Raw genomic sequence first — 25,683 nt, 5'->3', positions numbered from 1 at the left:
ATTTGGGCAGGTGGAATGTACATTTCTGCCTTGTTCGTCTGCTTGGAACAGGAAGTGGGATAAACCAAAGTATAACCGGACAGTCCACTTTACTCTTCAAGCATTTAATCGCTAACATTGCATTCGCACACTTTCGGCGCATTGCCAGCGTATTCATTCCAAGAATGTTTACAAACTCTTCATACCTGCCTGAAGAGAGTGGCATGCCCAGGAATACGAAACTAATCCACTTCATGAACCTTATCTGTACTCTCTCGAGATGGTGTATGTGGCCTTTCTGATACGGGAGCCACGCCTCACAACCATACTCGAGACAGGGTCTCACCAGGGAACAAAACAGGGTTTTGACACGTGCAATATTACTGAAATCTTTACAATTCCTCTTGACAAACCCTAGGAGTCTGAAAGATTTCTTTATAATACCATCGATGTGTTTCTTGAAGGATAAGCCATTCCTGTTACTAAGAATTACACGGAGATCATTAAACTCCTCCACACGATTTAAACTTTCTCCACTGATTTTATACCTGTAAAGTACAGGTGTTAATTTCCGAGTAAATGACATGACACCACACTTTAAGGGACCACTTATCACACCACTCGCATATTTTCTTCAGATCCTCTTGTAGATAATCACCATCACTGTCTTCTTCTATGACTTTATGTAGTTTCAAGTCATCAGCATACAAGAGACATTCACTGCTCTGAACGACTGTAGTAATATCATTTAGAAACAAAACAAATAGAAGAGGCCCTAACAGTGATCCCTGTGGGACGTCAGATGAAGGTTGATAGGGGTTAGAGATCAAATCCTCGGACTTGACAAAACATATTCGTTTTGTCAAGTAGCTCTTTAGCCACTCGAAAATACTCCCAGATGGACTGTGGTATGTTACTTAGGAAAAGATCAAGGGTTGAGTGTGTTGTTTGCGTGATACACGTGGCTTCGAACATTAATTGATGAAGGAATGAATCATAGAAAGTGGAAAGGAATTTATTGGTGAGGGGGTTATTTGGAACAGGTGCAGCATTTCTGGACCACGTAATTTCTAGGTTGAAATCACCAACAATATGGCATCGTAATTTTTTTGTACATGTTGCACACGCTCGAGAGACAGGATTAGTTCACCGTTCATTTCCGGCGGCGACTTAGGGGTGCGATAAATTGATCCAATAAGGAATTTGTGTTTGTCACGTCACTTCCACCCACAGTGCTTCGGCTGCTGTCTCCAGGTGATGAACGCGAGTTGGATGACATTCTGGCTTGGCTGCAATTAGAACTCCCCTTGCAGTGCAGTGGGATCGGTCCTTACGGAACAATATCAGCAAGTCAGGGAACACTTCTGAGTCATTAATTTTGCTGGACAACCACATTTCATTGACACATATGATGGTCGGGTCAGGTCTTTCAAGCGATGCACGGATATTTTGTAACCGTCCAGGTCACATAATACTGCGTGCATTGAAGGCAAAAAGTTATATATTTTTATTTACATATGTACATTTAGAATTATTTACTAAGTCACTGGGTGTATCGCTGGTAACTGTAAAGAACGAGTCTGATAACTGCGGCATTTCATACTTCCAGCATAACCATGTACGGGAACCGTTCTTTATTTTTCTGAATTCAGACGCTGAGACTTTTGCGCAAGTTCTATGGCCTTTTAGTGAGCAATTATTACAGTGGACAAATAATTGGTTCCTCCTACCACTATTTCCACACATTGTGCACTGTTGTGGACCCGGATTCAGTTCGATGTCCCCACTTAGGGCAAGTACCAAGCACAGCAGTGGCTGATTATTTACAGGCAGTCTGATAACACCGCTCCGGTCCTTTCGCCGAGGCCGACCTATGGCTGCCATCCCTAGACTTTCAGCACTGCACCACGTCAAACCGTTACGAGTACAGTTTACACTCACCAATAGTTTTTCCAATAGAATTATGTTTTCCAGGTATCCAGGAGGGTTATCTGAAGTGATCGCAGCACTTTTGGAGTAATGCACTGCTCTCTTTACCACCAAAAATATAATAATACTGCACATAACACTCAGCGTCACTTCTGCACATGCCGCCATCTTAGTTACCTTGTCATAATTAGTGAGTAATTGTTTCAGATTTTTTGAATCTTGTTATTGGGATCCTTTTTTTATTTTCGGTAAGCTATTATCTGAAAAGTATTGTTCAGTTTTTCAACGCAGTCATTGTTTTAAAATCATCAGTTCAGTAGTGTTACTTTTATCAGCCTTCTTGATAATGGTATTGACTTTTATTTTGTGATTTTGGTCTGTAATCCGTTTGTTGTTCTTTTACTAAGCACTTTTCCTAACTACATATCTTGTTTTTATACTGGTAATTTGTTGATAGCAGGTAGAAGAGTTCCTGTAATTGTATTTAGGCTGGTTTGCTTAGTTTCATTGAAAGGTAAGTCACTGAAATTTTCGATAAGAGGATGAAAAACATGGGTGCTGTTTCTACTCTGAGGTTTTTACTTTTATCCATTGACTTTTGATCTTTAGATTTCCCAACATTTTGTTTAAGATGTTCTGCTTTTTAGACAATCAATCAATCAATCAATCAATCAATCAATCAATCAATCAATCAATCAATCAATCAATCAATCAATCAATCAATCAATCAATCAATCAATCAACCTTGATCTGCATTTAAGGGAGTCACCGAGGTGGCAGATTCCGTATCTGTTGTTTTCCTAGCCTTTTCTTAAATGATTGTAAAGAATTTTGAAATTTATTGAACACTTCCCTTGGTAAATTATTCCAGTCCCTAACTCCCCTTCCTATAAATGAATATTTGCCCCAGTCTGGACTTTTGAATTCCAACTTTATCTTCATATTATGACCTTTCTTACTGTTAAAGACACCACTCAAACTTATTCATCTACTAATGTCATTTCACACCATCTCTCCGCTGACAGCTCAGAACATACCGCTTAGTTGAGAAGCTCGTCTCCTTTCTCCCATGTCTTCCAGGCCAAACCTCACAACATTTTTGAAACACTACTCTTGTCAGAAATCATCCACAACAAATTGAGCTGCTTTCCTTTGGATTTTTTTCCAGTTCTTGAGTCAAGTAATCCAGGTGAGAGTCCCATACACTGGAACCATACTCTAGTTGGGGTCTTACCAGAGACTTATATACCCTCTCATTTATATGCTTACTATGACCCCCAAATACTCTCATAACCATGTACAGAGATTGGTACCCTTTATTAACAATCATATTTATCTGATTACCTCAATGAATATCTTTCATTATATTAACACCTAAGTACTTACAGTGATCTCCTTGAGGAACTTTCACCCCATGAATGCAGTAATTATAATTGAGAGGACTTTTCTTATTTGTGAAACTCACAACCTTACTTTTAACCATTGCCTACTGTCCATCTCACAACATTATAGAGGTCATTTTGCAGTTGCTCACGATCTTGTAACTTATTTCTGTGGCTTGGTTCTAAAAGAGCCAATGTCATTTTTTATTGAAATTGAGATATTAACTGATACAAATGCGTTTTATCCTGGCTCGGAACATGTTAAAAGAGAAAATGTCTCTGTTAAGTACTAAAGGAACAGTTAACATTTAATTAAATAAGTCCTTGCCAATAATGTTAGATTACCAATAAAGATTAGATTTTAAAGAATACAATAGAAGAAATTAGCATTTAATAAGGTGACTTCCACAAAGAAAGACTAAATTAATTTAAAGTTGGTTGTTGAAAAAAAAAAAAAAAAATTGGAAAACTATAAGCAAAACTTCAAATCCTCATAGTTCAAAAACAGGTTTTTTGACATTGACCCTTTTAGAACCAAGCCACTGATTTATTCCTACATACAGTAGAACATCATCTGCCAAAAGCCTTACCTCTGATTCCAGTTCTTTACTTATATCGCGCGGCTGTGAACTTGCATCCGGGAGATAGTAGGTTCGAATTCCACTATCGGCAGCCCTGAAAATAGTTTTCCGTGGTTTCCCATTTTCACACCAGGCAAATGCTGGGGCTGTACCTTAATTAAGGCCATGGCCGCTTCCTTCCAACTCCTAGGCCTTTCCTATCCCATCGTCGCCATAAGACCTATCTGTGTCGGTGCGACGTAAAGCCCCTAGCAAAAAAAAAAATTACTCATATCATTTACATATATAAGTAAACATTAAGGTCCAATAATACTGCCTTGAGGAATTCCCTGAAAAAGTTTCTGATCCATGTAGTATTGAAGGGGCACAAAGAAGGGGAGTAATGTAACATGCACTGTATAATTTGGCATTCAAAAAAGTTTTGTTTTGATAAAGAAATGTTATTTCACAAGTTAATTCTTAAATGAATTTCACTGTCCAATTTGTGCTCTTGAGTTTCATGTGATAAAAACTTAAAACATTGGGAATTAAATTTTCTAGTAGACGCAATTTAAAAGGGAAATATCTTTACAAATTTTTGCTACTTTAATCTTAATAGTGAGATACTGATTGACTCTGTTATTTTGCCTGGTTGGCAAAACCTCATGATAGTTTCTTATTCAGAAATACTAATTCTTAGGAGAATTTCTGTTACAGGCCATCTTTCAATACAATTTAATGTTGAATTTAGTCATGTGAAAGTCCTGCAGATATTTAGATTCTTGTAACACGGAGTAGCCATTTCTCTGCCAAGTGAACTGTTGAGGTCTTTCTGAAGAGGAGATGTTCCAGCACTGAAAGCCACTATGACATCTGCATGGCGTTCACATGTTCTGGAATACACGACGCTCACAGCACGAGATGACAGGTACAAAGCACCGTGACGAGCCAATTTGCCGGACTCACTGGAACTCTCTCCATCCCTAAATTAAAAGAACTATTGCGTAGGAGACAGTTTGCCAACACTGTGGAACATGGGAGTGCAAAGTTAACACAGGTATCCAGTGTCTTGTGTGTTGTGGACTACTTTGAGGTGTTTTCCATTAAAATTACTGTTCATGGCTCACAGTTTCCTCACTTACGTCCTACACCCACACCCATCTGTGTCTGGTAGATCCCACATTTGTTTGAAAAAAAAAAAGTGCAGTGACTTGTACCCTAACCCTGGTAAATCAGAGTACTCAAGAGTCCATCAGTTAAATAACACATTAAAAAAATATTGCATGAAGAAACAATATACACTTATCCCTTCTGAGCTACGACATTTAAAAATTGAGCCTCTCTGGATGTGGGAGGAGATTTCACTGGGCATTTAAAGGTTATGCACCTAACTGTTTTACAATACCATCATCATCATCATCATCATCATCCATCTCCAGTTTACCGAGTGTGGTATATGAGCCTCCTCCATCCCATCCAGCCCTTGTACCACTCCTCCTCCACCAACTTGTCCCAATCATGACCTCTCAGCAGTACATCTATTCCTATTCCTACTTCTTCTCCAATTTTCTCATTCCTAAACTTGTCTTTCCTGGTTTTCTAGATCATAGTGCATAGGAATTTCATTTCAGCTGCCTGGAATTTGGAATTATCTCTATTGGTCAGTATTGTTGTTTCAAGACTGTATGTAAGAATTGGTATATAATAGAACTTGTACAATTTCACTTTTGTTTTCATAGGTATTTGCTCATCCCACAGCAGATGTCTTACCTGGTGGTAAAATTGTGTTGCCTTACTGATTCGATTATTCACCTCATGGTTTGCTAGGTTGTCACTTGATGGAACGCTTTCCAAGTATTTGAAAACTGGAACGCTGTCCAATTGGGCTTCATTTAACATGACTATTGGTTCTGCTCCTTCCCCATACACTTTCATCACCACCGTCTTCGTCTTACTGATGTTAAAACCATATTTCTAAAACTCCTTGTTCCAGCTTTGCATTCTCTCTCCCAATTCCTCTTCTGAGTCGCTCCAGACCGCAACATTATCTGCAAATGTGAAGGCTTTGATATCTCCATGTTCTTTCCTTTTAATAGATTTCATTACTACATCCATCACAATAATAAATAGACCGGGTGATTTGGCCGAGCGGTTAGGAGCGCGCAGCTGTGAGCTTGCATCGGGGAGATAGTGGCTTCGAACCCCCACTGTCGGCAGCCCTGAAGATGGTTTTCCATGGTTTTCATTTTCACCAAGGTAAATGTTGGGGCTGTACTTTAATTAAGGCTACGGCTGCTTCCTTCCCACTCCTAGGCCTTTCCTGTCCCATCGTCGCCATAAGACCTATCTGTGTCGGTGCGACATAAAGCAACTAACAAAAAAACAAAAAAAAATAGAAGTGACGACAATGAGCTGCCCTGCTGCACTCTTCTCTTTCTTTCAAACCAGTCCGAGAAACCACGTCCTACTTGAATACAACTTCTATTCCCACTGTTCAACATTTTCACTTTGTCTATGTGGCTGTCTCACACTTGAAGTTCTTTCATACATTGCCAAATTCTTTCCCTTGGTACACTGTCGTAAACTTTCTCAATGTCCAAAAATATTACAAATAAAGGCTTGTTCTTCTCCCAGTATTTTTCCAGTAGCATCCTAATTGCAAATATAAAGTCTGTAGTTGACCTTCCTGGTCTGAAACCATACTGCTCTTCTTCCAAAATTGGTTCAACAATATCTCTGATTCTGGTCTCTATTATTTTTTCCAATATTTTCAGGACATGAGACAGTAGTGTGATACCACGGTAATTAGTACATTTTCGTCGGCTTCCTTTCTTGAACAGAGGTACAATGATGCCCATCTTCCAGTCCTCAGGAATAGTATTTTCCTCCCATATCTTGTTGAGCAGTCTATAGAGCCATTGGATTCCTGGAATTCCCGCCGCTTTCAGCATATCTGCACTTAGTTCATCTATGCCCACTGCCTTTCCTTTCTTCATGCTCTTGAGCGCATTTTCAACCTCAAGCCATGTAATTGGTGGTTCAGTTGTGGTTCCTCGACTTGACTCTCCTCTATCCATTATGTTTTCTGTATCTCCATTCAGCAGCTTTTCAAAATAGATCTTGAGTTCCTGTTTAATTTCTCCCTCTTCTTGTGCCAGAGTTCCATCATCACGTTCTATTGCTTTTATGGTCTCTTGATCCCTTCACTTGTTTTTCATTTCTCTGTATAGCAATTACATATTTCATATTTCCTCTACTGTCCTCTTCCAGTTTGTCTGCAAACTCATTCCATTTCTTCTCTTTTTCTTCCCTTTCTTCCCTTGCTTCTTTACAGCAAGTTTCTTGTTCCTGTATAATCCTTGGAGTCTTTGTATTTCTTGTTCATTTCGTTCTTGTCCCTGTTTTTGTTTTTCTTTGTCCAGTGCCTTCTTTATTTGGTTTCTTTCTTTCACCGCTGTTTTCACTCTATCATTCCACCATGGTGTCTCCTTTTTTCTTTTGATAGAACTTGTAACTCCACATAGGTTTTTGGCTCCTCCCACACAGGTGTCTTTGAAAGCTTTTCCACTCTTCATTAACGTTGGTTACTTCACCTTTCAGCAGACCCTGTTGAATCCTTAGTTTGTATTCTTTCTTTATTTGGACTTCTTGCAACTTCCAAGTTTTATCCCTTGGCTTTTTCATAATACAGTCGAACCTGCTTTATACGTAACTCTCTTCTACGTAATTCGCATTTGTACATAATTTCCTTTAGGTCCCGGCAAAATATAATTTAAAGGCGTGTTAATTAAACCTTATTTATACGTAATCTGTTTATACATAATTTGCTTTTATACGCATTAAGTGTCAGTGAAATATAACTGAGTTTTGCGTAATTGTAAAGAGAATGTGCTTTTTCTTAAAAGAAACTACTGTATTTACGAAGTTTTCTCTTTGTCGGCGTAGGCGGACGTAGAGCGATCGGGTTTCGGTGCTGAAACAGAACACAGAGTTTTGCCGAGTGACATTGTTGACCCTTACTTAGTGGTGGATTAACAAAGGCGAGTCCTCTTCGCTCCTCCTCTACCTTCGTCGTTTTTGACACGCCGCTAAAGATTAAGATACATTATAAGCAAGGTGGGCTGTTTCGGTGCGGAAACAAAGAAAACACAGTAAATTTGTTTGAATATGAGAATTTCTTTCGTGGGAACAACGGAGAAGTAAAATGTCCACTGCGCCGATATCTGGTGTTCACTGTTGAACAGTAGTTTTGTCATTCAGTTGCTTTTGATTAGTCATGGAGAACAGAAAAAGGAAAAGTTATACGAGAAGTGGACGCTAATCCACACAAAACAAAAACGGAAATTGTTTGGATCGCGCTATGTACAGTAATCAGTAAAAGAAATGCTATTTTGGACGAGTTCCTAAAACTGGGTTTAAAATCAGCGAAGCGCAGCCGTCAGCAAGAAGGATGGTACGCAGATTTCGAGAAATCAATTTTCACATGGTTCCAGCAAAAGCGGGCTGCAGCTCTACCAATTAGTGGCAACATGCCGAAGGCAAAGGTGACAGATTTAGCTAAAATGATGAGTATCACTGATGATTTCAAGGCTTCATCAGGATGGTTGCAAGGATTTAAAGATCATCAAGGAATCACAGGGAGAACAATTTGCGGTGACTAAAAATCTGCGGACGACGTCACGGTGCAACACTGGAAAGAAGACGTTCTGCCGGGTATCGTAAGCGAGTATCAGCCTCCAAACATCTACAACTGTGATGAGACCGGCTTATTCTGTAATCTCTTTCCTAATAAAACATTAGCTGAAAAGGTGACTCATGCCACGGAGGGAAGAAAAAAGTAAAATTCGTGTGACAGAACTTCTCGCCACCAATGCAGATGGATCTGACAAACTTCCTCCACTTGTGAAAGCAAAATCGAAGATTCCCAAGTGTTTTAAGGGTGCAAAAACAAAACCTATGAAATATGAATCCAATGGAACAGTGGTTGAAAAAACTGGACATTAAAATGAAAATGAAACAGAATAAGATCCTTCTTCTTATGGATTGATGTGCAGCACATCCACCTCAAATCGTTCTGGAGAATGTCGGAGTTGAATTTTTCCCTTCTAACTGTACCAGTGTTCTGCAAACGCTTGATTTGAGCATCATTGCAAATTTCAAAATGCATTATAGAAAAATGCTGGTTCAACATTTGATAACACTGAGTGATGCAGGAATTGAACCTCTCTCCATTAATTTGCTACAAGCCATGGACTTTATTTCGGCTGCCTGGAAGCAGGAGTCATCCTCCACAACCAGCAACTGTTTCCACAAAGCTGGTGTCTTTCTATAAGAGGCTGCCTCTAATTATGATTATGGGGACGAAGCTTTGTCTGGCAATGAGGTAACACTACCGGAAGGCGTAGAAGTCGATACTTTTGTACATTTCGATGACAGTCTGGCTGTATGTGGAGAATTACCGGATGAAGAGATTATTGCTGATGTATGTCAACAACGCGGCGGTGATGGACCAGCTACAAGTGATAGTGACATTGGAGATGGAGATAACAACTTGAATTTTGAAATACCTGAACTGAGTGAAGTGTTAAGTGCAATCGATGTGTGTAGGCGTTACATCAATGCGAAAATTTTATAGTGAAAAGGCTTTGAATTCATTACTAAGTTTGCAAAAGGAGGTTTAAAATCTTAATGCAAGAAAAGTGAAACAAGCCAAACTATCAGATTTCTTTAAGGCTGGACTAAGTTCAAAATAATATTTTCTGTCCTAATGTGTTTATTATTTGCAAGGATTTACACATGTAGGTCTATTCCATTGGTTTTTCAGTAAATATGTTATGTATTACGTAAGTCTGATTTCTAAGTAATTCTGAGTTACAAGTAGTTTTTCTCTTCTCCTTGATATACGTATAAGTCAGGTTCAACTGTAATTTTCTGCATTTCATTAGTCTTATATTTGAAGTCTACTACCAACAATCTGTGGTCACTGTCCATGCTTTCACTAGGGATGACCTTTACATCTGTGATGTATCTACCACCATCTTTATTCATGATTATATAGTCAATCGGTGTTCTATACTGGCCATCCCAACTGTACCTTGTTACTCTGTGACTGTCTCTTTTTTTTTTAAGAATGCATTTTTGATTGTAAGACCATTTCTTATGCCCAGATCTAATAGTTGTTCTCGTTCTGGGTTCCTTTATCCAAATCCATGTGGACCAATGTTCTCGTATCCCAGTCTGTCTACCCCAACTTGCGCATTTAGATCACCTATAATAATAATAATAATAATAATAATAATAATAATAATAATAATAATAATAATAATAATAATAATAATAATAATAACATTTTCCTCATTAGCTGTATCTTCCAGGTCTTGCCAAAATTTCTGTTTGTCTTCCTCACTGCAGCATGTCTGTGGGGCATACACTTGTATGGCGATGTACTTAGTTTTCTCCAGTTTCACGAACATTTTAATGATTCTATCACTTTTGCAGATGACGTCAGCTGTAGCATCAGTCCCTTCATTATTAAGAATCCAACACCATTTTTCACTACCTTCTCCTGTCCACTCCAGTATAATTTGTATCCTCCATGAAGTGTCTTACTGCCAATCCCTTTCCATTTGGTCTCACTTAAACCCAATATTGATATTTTTCTTCTATCCATCATGTCCACGAGTTCTTCTACCTTTCCAGTTAATGATAGAATGTTCATAGTTCCAATTTGGTATTTGAATCTCTTATTTATATTGGGTTTCCTTTCAGAACATTGTGTATCATCAGTCTTGCAGTCATCGTACTTTACAATTGTCTGAGAGGACATGTCAGTCCAGTCGATAATCTTCTTATTGAAAGCGTCTGTACCCTACACACTCCTGCTGACTTGCTAGGCCTAACGCATGAGAGAATTCTCTTTCAGGGTTTACTCCCTTAGCCTTCCTTGTCCTACATGGCAGTAGGTTCCATCTGTACACCCCCAGAAGGATAGGTTGACTCTTCCGCCATCTCCACCGTACCGAAGTCCATCTTCTCTGCCGTAGATGCCGTTGAGGTCTTCACCCTTAACCCAGGGCAAGGGCCCTTCATATTTATGACTCCTGGAGAGAGGGTGGCCCAGTATTCTAAAACCCCCAGGAATTGGGCTACCTGTTGGTCCATGGGTTGTATTGGTTATTTCAAACCAGGCCTACACCCTGTAGGGGCCCCCTATCCGCCACCTGGGGACGCACTCTGTAGGGGTCAGGTTTCCCTGGTTACTTGTTGGAAGATAACCCCTCCCACAGGGAGTGAGGTTATTTGCAGAGTTTTATAATACCACATCTCTTTTAATTGTGTTTAGTCTTGTTGTCGTTGAAGTGAGGAAATTTGCATATGGATTCAAATTTCTCGAGAGTGAGGACAGATCGAAAAAGGGGCATGATAATTGTACAATTTTTCAAGAGGTAACACCTATACGTTGGTTTCTGCACTATTCCCATCAGCATGATGAGGGCTAAGCTAACACACATCTTATTTTCAGTGACTGGAATCAGTTTCCTTACCCTAGATCAAATTGGAAATAACCTTCCACAGGACTGTATGTACCGCTAAGCAAAGGAATTCGTTTTTGTTACAGTCGGCTGGACGAGTTCAAGTGAAAGAAAATGAAAACTGTTTGAAAATCTTTACCGGTTCCACAACATTTTTATTTCTTACATAATTATTCATGTCTTTCCAGTAAAAATTGCACGCAGCACTACCATATCCATGCATGAACATTTTTTTTTTTTGCTAGTTGCTTTACGTCGCACCGACACAGATAGGTCTCATGGCGACGATGGGACAAGAAAGGGCTAGGAGTGGGAAGGAAGCGGGCGTGGCCTTAATTAAGGTACAGCCCCAGCATTTGCCTGGTGTGAAGATGGGAAACCTCGGAAAACCATTTTCAGGGCTGCCGACAGTGGGGTTCGAGCCTACTCATCATCATCATCATCCTAAACCATCTCCAGTTTCCCGGGTGTGGTATATGAGCCTCCTCCATCTCATCCTGTCCTTGTACCATTCTTCCTCCACCAACTTGTCCCTACTATCTCCCGAATACTGGATACTGGCTGCACTTAAGCGACTGCAGTTATTGAGCTCGGTATGAACAGTATTGGAAATAACAGTCTCTTCTATATCATTTCACCCTAATCATGGTCTAATTTGGCAACATCACCATCCTTGTCATCAGAATTGTCACTTAATTATAATTACTGTCCTCATAATCACTAACACACTCATCTAATATGCCTTGTATAGCACCGTTAAAAAATTATCCTTATTTACCAACACCTTTGCGGAAAAAGTACACAAGCGAATAGTGAATACATCGATAACGAGGAAAAATGTTGTTAAAATGGATCAATAGATATATGAAACGAAAGAACAAAGCTTTATTTAGATGGCTGTGAAGAGATGTCAGATATGGTTCGAAGGAATAACAATGCAGATGCGGCAGAATGAGTGTCAGACACCTCACTCCACAGCGGCTGACGGCTACCGCATTACATATGCTACTAATCTGACCTTTCTTGCATCTTGTTACTTCATTTAATCATATTCCATCACCACTTTATTTATTTAATCATATGGTGATTATAACAACAAGTTCATAAGTCCAGGTCCAAGTTTTTCAACTATTCTAGAGCACTTTCTGAAATATGAATAGGTCACTAGGGCTTCTGGAGTAGACATGAAGAGGGCAGTGCAAGATGACATGGTCCATGGTCTGCTCATCTTCACTGCATTCACACATTGGAGAATCCATCCAACCCCACTTATGACATAAGAAATTGCAGCGTCCGTGCCCAGCTCTCAGTCTGTTGAGGCGACACCATAGTTTTCTTGGGAGGTTGAATCCCTTCATTTTACAAGTTGGATTTAGCTCATGAGCATTAGTTCCAGATGTTGAATTTGACCACTCATTGCACCAGCTCTGGTTTAGATTTAAATTATCCCTCAAGAGTCGGCCGGCCGATACACTTACCGGTGTCCTAGATCTAAGTCGTCGTGGCAATGGGTAACAAAATTCCTGGTAAAAAGACTGATACCCATTAATCATAAGCAGTCAGCCGAGGCTGGCCAGGAACTGCCACAAAGCTTGTGCAGGATGTTATTCCTTGTAGCAACTTTGTGAGAGAGCTTGGTGAGATGTTCTTTGTAACTCAGAGTTCTGTCCAAGGTGACTGCTAGGTATTTCGGGAAGGGGTTTTACTTTACTTTTTCACCAAGGAATAAGGCAGATGGCTTTGGCTCATAGTTTGTGAGTCAGTTGCTGAGATGGAAACATAAAACCTCAGTGTGGTGAAAGAAGGTTCATTTTACTCTGTGGGATTTTGAGTAAGCCAAGAAATTCAGAACCTAGACTACTGTAATGCACTGGCACGGTACAGAAACTGGTAGTACTTAACTTGTAAGGTTGCTTATTCTACACATTAACACACAGTTCACGCTCTCTCTTATTCTCACCAATTCACTCAGTCTTCTTTCACTATCACTGCAGTGTAACTCAGTCACACAGTTACTTTGTTGCTTCACCCGTCATTCTCAGAGTCCAGGATGATATTCACTGTCCGCTCAGTCCAGTAGAACTCAACTCTTCCACTCCACTACAGCTCAAGCTTCACAACGACAGGCGTACAGAATGAGTCCACAGTTCTACAGATGGACGCTCCGACAGATTACCACTCTCAACTCAGACTCGTCCACTGACTGACTGAGCTCTCACTGTATTTAAACCTAGGAATTTCATTTTTGTCCGTATTGAACTGAGAAAGGATGATAGGAAAACTTAAAACGGTCCACCTTTTCAATACAATAATGTTATAGTTTATTTATAACATGTATTTGTACTTGGAACTAGTTTCAACGCTGATTTGCGTCATCATCAGCCAAAATGTGGGAATAGGCAAGCATTTAGGCATTTATATTACACAAGGCGTTACATTAAACAATACACATCTTACAAGGAGATAAAAACAGGGACGAGTATAGAAACAAATGAATTGTTGAGAAAACAAAAGTTATACATATTAAAAATAACCTTAACCACACATCTTGCAGTGCGAAAGTGTTCTTCTTGAATGATTCCTGAATATAAAAACACACGCGCACACATTTCTGAAGAGCCAGCAGGCAGGACAAAGTAAAGTGAAACCTTAACATCTTACAAGGAGATGAAAACAGATGTGTATTGTTTAATTTCCTGTTGTGTATGTTTATCAGGAACTCAAGGGAGACTTCATTAGTTAGTCAGATCATAGAAAGAATGATGAACTCTTCTCAGAAGAACTCTTAAGGTTTCACCTTATTTTTTCCCCGCCTGCTGGCTCTTTAGAAGTGTGTGTGCGTGCGTTTTGAATTCAGGAATCATTCAAGGCAGATGTTTTCGCACTGCAAGTTGTGTGGTTAAGCTTATTTTTAATATGTATAACTTTGCTTTCTCAACGATGCATGTGTTTCTACATTCGTCCCTGTTTTTATCTCCTTGTAAGATGTGTATTATTTAATGTAACACCTTGTGTACAAAACTGGGTTATATGAAGGAGTTATATCATGTTCAAAATAATGCTTTCACGTCTCTGCACAATATTTAAAATGAAATTTTACCGTTGGTCTTAATAGCTATTGTTGAGAGTGAAGGAAAATTTCCTGTTTTGTATGTTTATCAGGAACTCAAGGGAGACTTCATTAGTTAGTCAGAACATAGAAAAATGAGAACTCTTAAGGTTTCACTTTACTTTGTCCTGCCTGCTGGCTCTTCAGAAATGTGTGCACGTGTGTTTTATATTCAAGAATCATTCAAGAAGAACACTTTCGCACTGCAAGATGTGTGGTTAAGGTTATTTTTAATATGTATAACTTTTGTTTTCTCAACGATTCATTTGTTTCTATACTCATCCCTGTTTTTATCTCCTTGTAAGATGTGTATTGTTTAATGTAACGCCTTGTGTAATATAAATGCCTAAATGCTTGCCTATTCCCACATTTTGGCTGATGATGACGCAAATCAGCGTTGAAACTAGTTCCAAGTACAAATACATGTTATAAATAAACTATAACATTTTTGTATTGAAAAGGTGGACCGTTTTAAGTTTTCCTATCATCCTCTCTCACTGTATGTCATGCCTGATTTGTATACCTGGGCCCACGCCATAAGGGACACTCCTCCCAGAGTCTTCTCAAAGATGAATACTCCCAGCACACCTTCCATAATGCCAGAGGCCTCCAAAAAGAAAGCAGGACAGTCCAGATAGCAACAGCGGGAGCACTGACTGGCTCTCCTCTGCCTGGTGGTGGTAGTAGAGAGAAGGTGGGTCTTACTTGGCGATGTGCGTACAGCTTGGAGGGGGGTGTCCTGCATCAATCGCTAGTCCCGTCCAAAGTTGGAGATGGCGGATGTGGAGGCCACATGTTGCGCTGCCGTGTATTGAGAGGCACATAACCCGGTGTTCTTTTAGTCCGCAAAGAAATAGGTACCATTTTAATTCCTGAGGAAGAAGGCAGTGTCTAGGTTACAATTAGTGTGAAAGCCTTTACTTTCCCCTCATCTTCATGGCCTGCGCTTTGCTATGGTTTTACTCATTCCTCCTGAGATCTTCCTCAGACTCATATCAAATAATAAAGTGAATTGCAAATATTGCAATAAGTTTAACTGACATACAGTTACAGTTTAGTAGTCATTGTGCCACCATTTCATGGTATCAACAGTGGTATGTTTATTACTTTGAAAGCATAATGAAGTCAAACATTGGTTTTTGATTCATCTGTGAAGTAAGAAGATGTTTAGTATTGTACGGTACTAAAGTACACCAACATTGGATTACAGTGAAACCTTGATTCTCCATTTTTGGGGGGACCACAAAAAAATGTACAACACAGGAAAACGGAAAACCCAGGAATGAATGCAAAACCATCAACAATTTACAACACAGGAAAACGGAAAACCCAGGAATGAATGGAAACCATCACCAGTTTGGCTAAGCATCACAAAAATGAAACATGTATAATTATAACCATACAAACACTCCTAAACCAAATCAAACCAAACTACAGCCCCATTGGACCTTTGCCTGCCAAGCATCCGCTGCTCAGCCCAAAGGCCTGCAGAATATGAGGTGACACATGGTTAGTGTGTGACGAATCCTCTCGGCCATTATTCCTGGTTCTCTAGACCGGGGTTGTCGTCTCACCATCAGATATCTCCTCAATCAAAGGTAATCATGTAGGCTGAGTGGACCAGGAACTAGGTCTTATATCCAGGTAAAAATGCCTATCATGGCCGGGAAACGAACCTGCGCCCACTGAGTGAGAGGCAGGCAAGTTAGATCGTGGGACTGGCTTCAGACATTGATTACTGGTACATGAGTTAAAAATCTCGATATTTTATATTCAGTTTTACTGGGGAAACTTCATCAGATTTCCGTGAAAACTTCTTTCAGTTCAGCAACTTTTGATCATTCAAACTCGCTGAAAAATCTAATAACGCCAAGCCAAAACAACAATTGAACTCAAGTAGTTTTTAATTCTCTAATCCCCGTTGCCATAAGACCTATCTGTGTCAGTGCGATGTAAAGCAACTAGCAAAAAAAAAACAAAAATCTCTAATCTAATAAAATAAAGCACATTAGATACAAAAGCCCCCAACAGATGGCGAAATCCCCTTTCTTAATCATCCATTCTAATTTGGTCACCGTTGTACTGTTCGTAGGCAGATTCCGGAAATCTTGTACCGCATAAATTAGGCCTACATCAACATTTACAGGTTATGTTGAACTTGAGAACATGGTTTGGAATGTAAGTATCGATTCTCAAAACTTTGCGAATGCATTATTTGCAATTCTGCCCACCACTGATCACAATCAAATTGGAAAAAGAAAAAATATCATCAAAACTTCAGAAATTAAGGTTATTCCGTGACCTTGAGCTCAGCTAGAAAGTGCGCTCACTGCACGAGTGGGAAATGATTCAAACTTTTTAAATGTAATGTGCGCAAATTAAACAACTGCGGTTTTTATGATATTTTAACATAAAAACGTAAAATTCCCAAATCCCAGTCTTATAGGCAATCCCTGACCTCCCGGTATGTCTCGATAACATTATCATATTTAAAATAATTTATTTGTGTTAAGAAGGATTCCTGCCTGAAAGCCCAGTCACTATACAGTGCCCTGAGGGAGCTACCGATAACCCATTCGGCAATGCAATCGAAAAACATAAACATCTAACCCTGCACATGATGTGGACGTATTACTGGTACGAACATTTGACGAAATTCTTTACGTCTTTAGGTTCCCTATGGGAATCAACATCTACATCATTCAAGTAGAGCTGTCGAAATGTGCTCTCTCTCCTTCCATTTGTTGTGGCCCCTCTCTGCTACATGATTTCTGAGGATTCTTTAAACAATACCACCCAAATAGTCCCATAAGTTCACCGGCGATCTTTTTTCCAGAACAGTAGCCTACTTGCTCTAGTTATCGCAATGACGGGGTGTTAACCCCAAGATCTATAAGTATGCCGTAGAAGTCCTTTCACGAGTAACAGTTTCTTGAAAGTCGCTTGATCGAGGATGTAGCGTTAATGGGACTGAAAATTGTGGGCAGTTGATCTGGGAAATTGTTTCTTCAAGGAACAAATAATACAGAATTTTTACAATGTGATTTAATTAGGATGTTCACGGAACCATGTAATTTGAATGAATAATCCAGATAAACGTAGTTTCCAGGAACAGATAATCGAGGTTTCACTGTATAGGGATTATGTGCTGTTTAATTATTCTGAAATATTGCAGATTGACAGAGGTCATTATCATCATTTGCAGATGAGGAGGAATTTCTATGGAAATTAGTAAAATGTTCAGTTATTTTTACAAAATTCTTCTGAACAATTTGATTCTTCAACTTCGATTGACCCTTTTGAAATTGTAGAATATTTATCTTAATTTTTATGCAAGTTTTGTTGTTTGGATTTTAATGTCACCTGGAGTAAACACTACAATCTTTCTTACAGCTATGCGTAGAAGAAGAGAAACTGCTGGAGGGGGTCGAATGATGATTATTGTTGATGATCAAATCATTTCTAAAGTAATTCAAATATTGACCCATGACACTGAAAGACCAGGATTCTCTGAAACAACCTTAGGTATGGTTATCTTACTTAATAACTATAGATAAACTTGAAAAAAAATAGAAAGTTGATAGTAATTATCCAGGCTAAGTATTTCATGATATCATCTCAGCAATGGTGGAAGGAATAACTAACATGTATGTATGTTGGGTATTCAGCCCGAAGGCTGGTTTGATCCTCTGCAGCTCCGCCAACATATCATAATAAATGTTAATTATTCTTCATCTGTATGCAAGTCTATTTGAATCATTACCGTCAGCCATGCAGCTGGTGATTCAGATAATTTATATTTTATTTAACATAAAATAATGTTTGCACTTCTTGTTCCTTGAAAACAAATTGACCTCCGTCTGATTTTTGAATTAACAGCTTATTGCATTCAGGTAAACTTTCACAACATTGAGCTTTAGAAATAACATATTCATAATCTTTGTTTAAGTGAATTTTTCTTCCTTAATAATTGTCTTTGTTGTTTTAAGTGTTACTGAATTGTGATTATTGACTTGCCTAATCATGAATCTAATTTAAATCTTAAGTTTCATATATTGAAAATATTTACCCTGAATAGCTTTATCACATTTATTGTTCTCTCTGTGGCAATGTTTATTTTGAATTTTGGCAGATTTCTTGAAGTTCATCTTCCCTTTGTTACGAAGTAATAACCAGCCCCAACATTGTTATTAACTCCAGCTGGTCGGGGATGAGATTTATTCAAATATGGAAGTGTGTGTATAGGTATGTTCAAGTAAAAACAGGTTCCAAGGAGGACATTCTGGGAATTATGAATCATGAATTGGAGTATATATGTGAGGATATAGTAAAAGCGGAGGTGCTCAGTCAGCAGCATGTACAGATGGTTATGTATAGAGGAGGTGACTTATATTAGTGATAAGCTGAAATTTACGTATGTTACCAAGGATGTAGTAAGGATGTAAAGGAGAGAGCATATTTGTCTCTGGTGAGACCCCAACCAGAGTATGGTTCTAGTGTATGGGATCCACACCAGGATTCAGGAACTGGAAAAAATCCAAAGAAAAGCAGTTCGATTTGTTGTAGGCGATTTCCGACAAAAGAGTAGCGTTACAAAAAAGTTGCAAAGTTTGGCCTGGGAAGACTTGGGAGAAAGGAGACGAGCTGCTCCACTAGGTGGTATATTCTGAACTGTCAGTGGAGAGATGGCATCGGAGGACATCAGTAGATGAATAAGTTTGAGTGGTGTCTTTAAAAGTAGGAAAAATCACAATATGAAGGTAAAGTTGGAATTCAAGAGGACAAATTGGGGCAAATATTCATTTACAGGAAGGGGAGTTAGGGATTGGAATAAGTTACCAAGGGAGATGTTCAATAAATATCCAATTTCTTTGCAATCATTTAAGAATAGGCTGGGAAAGCAACAGATAAGGAATGTCACCTGGGTGACTGCCCTAAATGCAGATCAGTAGTGGTTGATTGATTGATTGATTGATTGATTGATTGATTGATTGATTGATTGATTTATTGATTGATTGATTGATTGATTGATTGATTGATTGATTGATTGATTGATTGATTGATTGATTGATTGATTGATTGATTGATTGATTGATTGACATCTGATTTAGGTTATTCCACTGTTGCACTCCAATGATGTTCAAATTAACTTCTGCAAGGAACTTCCATCGATGTATGCCAGTGCATTAGATAAAATTTCAATCACAAATAATTATATTATATTATTACATATATTATATTCATGATAAGAAGTGAAGGCTTTAAAAAAGAAGCAGCAATCCAGAAAGGAGTGTGTAGCCTCGTTGTTACACACAAACACAAATTAAAAGAAAGGTAAATTATAATAATAAAAATAATAATGAAGGCACACTTAAAATGTTAGACACAATCAAAGATATTAAAACACACGTACCTTTTCACATGAAAACAAAAAACAGTAATGATCAGGTTAAGCAACATGACGGCTAAGAAAGGAAATGGAAAGTGGCTAGGAACCATATCCAGGCAGAGAAAGTATTGGCAATGCTGAAGAAGCAAAATCAATGGTGATTCCATTTCAGTGAGTAGTTTACTTAATAATTTAAATGGAATTAACACGCAAATGTGGTCAAACAAAATTACACCTTTTAAATGGGAAATAATTCAAACAATAATTACAAAATCACCCAGAAGGCTCGAATTCAGTTATATTACTTTAGGACGGAACATCTCACACAATGTTCAGATTTCATGGCGTAACATTTAAATCACGTAATCCTGTCAGAAAGAATAAAAAGTAAGTAACATTATACAGTCAGAAGGATATACACGGAAGAAAGGAGAACACAACATTTAAGATTATTATCCTAGTGCAGAGCACTTTTAGGAGGCAGCCCCCTCAAAGCACTTTTGAGAAAGGGTGCCCGTGTTAAATATGAACACTCTAAGATGAAACAGAACTATGAGACAGCCCCAAAGGATAAATTTACAGTTTACAATTACAGCGAGAGGTGTTGAACACACACTTTAGGAAAACAAAAGAAATGGGAACTATCTCTGAACAAATATGACATGACTTGCCATAAAGGCTAAGTCAAATTAAGAAAATTTGGCGACCGAAGGAAAAACGGTGAAGCTCCAGCAAAAACAGAAATTAAAAGGAACACTACATTTGAAGATAACTAGCCGAAAAATAAAAAAAACTAAGTGCTTACCTGTTGGAGGGGCCAAGAAAACTCGTCACCTGGAGAAGGAAACCTCTCCCTTCAGTAGTCAAAATTACAAGACGGCTCGGAAGAGCTTGGCTCTAGCGGAGAGCTCCTCTCCGGAAATTGCGAAACCGTAAAACAACCATTGAGCGTCCGTTATTTTCCTTCATCTGCCAGTCACAAATAGTTTTATTATATCCAATGAGGGCCCAGCAAATAATGCTGATAAAGCGCCTCGTGTTGCATCGCGAACCTTCCAAACGGATGCAAAATGATGCAACCGGAAACTCCTGGAAGCATCCTACCCGATCTGGCCATGTGCTACAGTATCACAGCAATTAAAATAAGAAGTATTTCTTTTATCCACCTATTCAAAACAAATCGCCTTTATTGGTGTTTACATTTTCATACAATTAATTCTTCTAAAGGACATGTTTCGCTCTTATAAAGAGCATCTTCAGTCATTAATTTTAATCTTAAAATGATGTTCGTGAACAGTTTTAAACATATTAAAAAGACAATAGTCAAAATTAAAATTACAGTAGTCTAAAAATCTAATTACATCACAACTAAAAAACAACATTAAAACACTTCAAAATGTGATAACATGAACATTTAAAATTATCACAATGTCCATTCAAAACCTTGTCTCTGAAACTATTATTGAAACTTCGTCTTAAAAACAGTAGTAAATGTTTTTCTATAAAAACAGTACCAAGGTGACATAGTGTTTCCAGAATGTAAGTTAAAATAGTGTGCTCACAAGCTGAATTGTGAAAACACAATGATCCATATTGCTTTAAACATAACAGGCAGGTCGTAGAACATATGCAGGCGTCAAATGTGGGCCCTAGTTTAATATGATGGTTAACTTGTTTACAAATGTAGGTCGTAAGCATGTGTCATGTTACACAAATTTGAGAGGTATAAGAACTTCAAGTATTTATTTATTTTCCACCTAGTCGATACAATGATTGCTTAAGGCAATTTTTAATGGTCAAAAGTGGTACATGTTTCGTATATTAACAACATCTTCAGCCACATAACACTGTTTAGATGAAAAAAAAAAAACTGACAAAGTAATGCTTTAGAGGAAGTGTCCTTAAAATTAACATAAGTTGACAACATTTAAACAAACAAATAACTCAAGAGGAACTATATAAATTATTTCTACAATAGAAAGCAGTCATCAAGGAAACACTTGTACAATATTCCATAGAGAATATGTTCTAATGAATATTCTTTTTTTAATAATTCATGAAAAAAGTTAATTTATAAATCAAAAATTATACAATTTATAAGTAATTATCGAAATGAAGAAATCCAGATATCACAGTGTGGCTCTTATTATTAACCCTTTCTGCTCGTGTGTCGACCCGAAGTCGACAGCCGTCACTTAGCGTTATAGCTCGTGTGTCGATCCTGATGATATAGATGTTGATTCCCATAGGGAATCTGAAATATTTGTCCTGAATGAGTAAATTTATAATACCAATATAAATGGTCCGTTATTGGACATTATAAATTTTCCAGCTAACTCATTCTTGGTTGCCAGCGTTTCGCCCTCGTGTGCTAGGGTGGGCTCATCAGTTGGTACCTAGCACACCTACCAATACGCTGGCTAGTGCATACCGTGGAGGCCACTGCGTAGGCTAACTGGAGCCACCGGCAGTGCCAATGCACTAAGAGACTTTGTCTCATTATCAAAAATTGATGCCTGCTTGGCCATCAGATGATATAGATGTTGATTCCCATAGGGAATCTGAAATATTTTTCCTGAATGAGTAAATTTATAATACCAATATAAATGGTCCGTTATTGGACATTATAAATTTTCCAGCTAACTCATTCTTGGTTGCCAGCGTTTCGCCCTCGTGTGCTAGGGTGGGCTCATCAGTTGGTACCTAGCACACCTACCAATACACTGGCTAGTGCATACCGTGGAGGCCACTGCGTAGGCTAACTGGAGCCACCGGCAGTGCCAATGCACTAAGAGACTTTGTCTCATCAAAAATTGATGCCTGCTTGGCCATCAGATGATATAGATGTTGATTCCCATAGGGAATCTGAAATATTTGTCCTGAATGAGTAAATTTATAATACCAATATAAATGGTCCATTATTGGACATTATAAATTTTCCAGCTAACTCATTCTTGGTTGCCAGCGTTTCGCCCTCGTGTGCTAGGGTGGGCTCATCAGTTGGTACCTAGCACACCTACCAATACGCTGGCTAGTGCATACCGTGGAGGCCACTGCGTAGGCTAACTGGTAGGTGTGCTAGGTACAGCCCCAGCATTTGCCTGGTGTGAAAATGGGAAACCACGGAAAACCATTTTCAGGGCTGCCGATAGTGGGATTGCTGAGAATCTTCTATGTTTTTCAGCATTCACATGTTCCAAATATCTAACTTTAAAATTGCGGCCAGATTGTCCTATGAATGTATTCTTGCATTCAAAGCGTGTGAGTTTATATATTCCCAAATCAAAAAATTTATCTTTTTCCGAGAGATTTATTGTATCATGGTTGAAAATACTATGTTTCATGTTGTTATTGGTGGAAAATGCAATTTTGAAATTTTTCCTCTTAAATAAATTTGTTATTATGTGTATGTTTGGATTATTATATGTGAACTTGATATATTTTTCAGTTTTACTAGGTTCGACTGCTAATTTAGATTGTTGCTTCTCCGAAAATGTATGAATTATTTTATCAATCATGTTATTGTTGGAACTATTCAAGCGGGCTTGTTGTCGGATAAACAACAGTTCTTTATTCCTTTCAGATTTGGATAAAGGAATACTAAACGCTCTGTTAACGTAACTATAATATGCTGATCTTTTCTGTGCCTCAGGGTCTAACGAGTTGTTCTTGATAGTGGTCAGTGTGAAAGTGGATTTTCTGTGTATTTTGAAAGAAAATCCTTTTCCTTCTCTTGTGACTATGTCCAGAAAATTCAGTGATCTTTCTACTTCTTCTAAAGTGAATTTTATATTGGAATCCAAATTATTCAATATATTTAAAACTTTATTGCTATCGGTGAGTCTGTTATCTATTATAGCGTAAACATCGTCCACATAACGTGTCCAAAAATCCAAACCCTCTATTTGATTAATAATTTTTAATATTCCTGATGTTGGGGCTCCCCTTTGAGAGTCCTTATTGTCGGTAAATTTTATTATTAAACGTAAAATAATTTTGATTTAACACGAATTTTAAAACATTAATAAAATCTTCAATTTCTGGTATGCTTACTAATTTGTTCTTCATTAAATTCTTCTTAATGATTCTGATAGTGTCTTCTATTGGAATGTTTGTATACATGTTGGTTATGTCAAATGAACATGTCGTGTGAGATGATCCAAGTTTAAAATCTTTAACTAGATTGCAAAAATCCACTGAGTTTTTGATAGGTGTTTTACAATGAAATACGTATTTACTTGATAAGAAATTATGTACAAATCTAGAAGTTTTATAAATGGGGCTATTTTTGAAATTTATGATAGGTCTAATCGGTTCTCCCTGTTTATGTGATTTCGGCAGTGCTCTTGCAGTCGGGAGTCTAGGGTTCATATTTTTTAATGTTTGCACATCATGTTCATTAAACAAGAAAGACGTGCTTTTTAATAGTTTTTTAAGATCCCTCTGAATACGTGATGTTGGGTCTTTATCAACTGTACTAAACGAATTGTTATTAAAAAATGTTTCTGTTTTTTCAACATAAACATTTCTATCTAGGGCTACAACTGTTCCTCCTTTATCTGCTTTTGTGATTATTAAGTTATTTAGTTTGATTTTTTGTTTCAAGTTATTAACCGCCTTGTTGGTGCCTCGAAGTGATTGTAAACCTTTTACTAAAATAGGAATTTTCTTCTTAGCTTCATACCTTATGTCATTCTGTAAGTCTACAGGTAGATTCTGTATTGCTGTTTCTGTTTCAGCTATTGTGGTGATTAAATCATAACTTTTGTTTGAACGTGGCCAATTGAAATTAGGGCCTTGACTTAAAATAGAGGTTTCTTCTTCATTAAATTCTATCTCAGACAAGTTTTTAATTGGAGGTGGATAAACACTATCATCAAACGTAACATTAGGAACTGACCTTCTTTCTTCTCTATTAGATGCTAAATTTTTCAACTTAAATAATTTATTATCCAAAATTTCTGGTTTCATTCTAAGTGTGTTCTCCATTTTCTCATTGATATGTTTCTGGAAAGAACCCCATTCCAGAGGAAGCACGTTCAGTGGTGCTGACAGGTGTGCGAAGTACATTTTCTCATTAAGATGTTTCTTTCTCTTATACATAAATTGTATTTCTCTTTTTAATCATATTTTATTGACCTTCATTTGAGTAAACTTATGATGATTAGAATATATAGTTTTTCTTTGGGCACTTTTTAGAAAACTGGGAGTCAAGTTATTTTTAAAGCATTCCTTCAAAAACACTATATCTTTTGTCACTTTAGCTATTTTAAGTGGACCCTTATGCCTCATTGGCGGTATAGGCAGGGCATTCTTGCGAGTGACGGGAGCATGCTTAATGTTTGGAGGAGTTCTTTCAATAGCTTACCTTTTTCCAAACTCCTAATTATCATCAAATCTTTTTCTACGGAAGTAAAATGGTGTCCTGTGTCTTTCATGTTTATACTCATACCTGAGTATTTATTATGTTCTGTGTTAAAATGCTCCATGTACCTCGTTAAAAAGCTTCTCCCAGTTTGTTCAATATAAATAAACCCGCATTCTGAGCATTTCAATCTATAAACTCCTGATTTCGAGTAACGATGGTTTCCCTGATTAATTTTGCCATGATTAAAATATATACTTTGATTCGCATTAGAAGTTCTAAAAGGTATGTTCACACCATGTTTCTTGAATGTATTCGTGATTTAGTGAATCGTCGGATTAGTATACGTAAACGTGGCATATTTGTTTTTGTTTTTTTTAGTTCTGTCTGGTATTGGATTCGTAGACAGCTTATTTCTAATTTTATTGACTAAGGAAT

Source organism: Anabrus simplex, chromosome 5 (genome assembly GCF_040414725.1).
Source record: "Anabrus simplex isolate iqAnaSimp1 chromosome 5, ASM4041472v1, whole genome shotgun sequence".
Taxonomy (NCBI): domain Eukaryota; kingdom Metazoa; phylum Arthropoda; class Insecta; order Orthoptera; family Tettigoniidae; genus Anabrus; species Anabrus simplex.
Note: the sequence above shows the minus strand (reverse complement) of the source record.